The following is a 1,344-nucleotide window of genomic DNA, read 5'->3' as shown; positions in this document are numbered from 1 at the left end:
TAGGGTTGGTTAGGTTTGGTCATATATCTACGTTAATTTAAACTCCAATAAAAAAAATTTACCTCATACATAATGAAATGGTTAGATTTATCATTTCATAAGAAAAAAAATTAGAGAAAATATATTAATTCAGGAAAACTTGGCTTATTAGGCAAATCGGGCCTTGCATAGTAGGCCGATAAGTGCGTTCTGGCTACTAGGTACGACATATATATATATATATATATATATATATATATATATATATATATATATATATATATATATATATATATATATATTATTAAATATGACCGAAAAAGTAAGATTAATAATTCTAACACGAATTTTCTCAATCTTTCGTACATTACGCTTCACTGTTGGAGGTAAATCAAAAATCACTTCTCCAAAATTCAAAATTTACTATAAAACCAGAAAAACGGCCAGCCTACTCATGAGAAACTCTCCAGACACAAAACAGAACGCTTTAAAAGAGACTAACGTCGTCTATGCCTTTAAATGCCCACTTGGGGACTGTAAGCTCCAAAAAACCCAGTATATAGGCAAGACAACAACATCTCTTTCTAGGCGTTTAACGATGCATAAGCAACAGGGCTCCATTAAGGAACATATAATCTCTTCCCATAACCAAACCATCGCCAGAGAAATCCTAGTAAACAACACAGAAATCATCGATAGATACAGCGATAGCAGGCAGCTTGACGTTTGCGAGGCACTACACATCAAGAAGTCAACACCAGCAATCAACACCCAATTATTGCACAACTATATTCTACCCACCTCAAGACTCCGCTCCAATATAGAAGCATCAAGAAATATGGACCAATAGGCTTTCTACAAACACTTCTATTCAATACCCATTGTTTCTGTTCTGTCTTGTGTTGATACTTTTAATACCCTATTAATATCCCCTCTTGTTCTGTCTTGTGTTAATGCCACATCACCCCTCCCACCTCACTCAAATGTAGATATAAAATCAGAGATACGTAAGTTCTAATCAGTTGTGTATTTGTGAAGTCTTTGAAAATGTTATAAGTTTTACGAAACGCGCCCGTGTCGCGTCAGACTAGAAATAAAAATGAATTTTGGAGAAGTGATTTTTGATTTACCTCCAACAGTGAAGCGTAATGTACGAAAGATTGAGAAAATTCGTGTTAGAATTATTAATCTTACTTTTTCGGTCATATTTAATAATATATGTCTACAGGAAAGACTGCTACCAAAATATACTAATATATATATATATATATATATATATATATATATATATATATATATATATATATATATATATATATATATATATATATATAGAAGGGGTACCACCTCTGGTGCAAGTGTAGG

This window comes from Procambarus clarkii, chromosome 1, assembly GCF_040958095.1.
Source record: "Procambarus clarkii isolate CNS0578487 chromosome 1, FALCON_Pclarkii_2.0, whole genome shotgun sequence".
Lineage (NCBI taxonomy): Eukaryota > Metazoa > Arthropoda > Malacostraca > Decapoda > Cambaridae > Procambarus > Procambarus clarkii.
The sequence above is the reverse complement of the archived record's forward strand: the minus strand, read 5'-3'. Positions refer to the sequence as shown.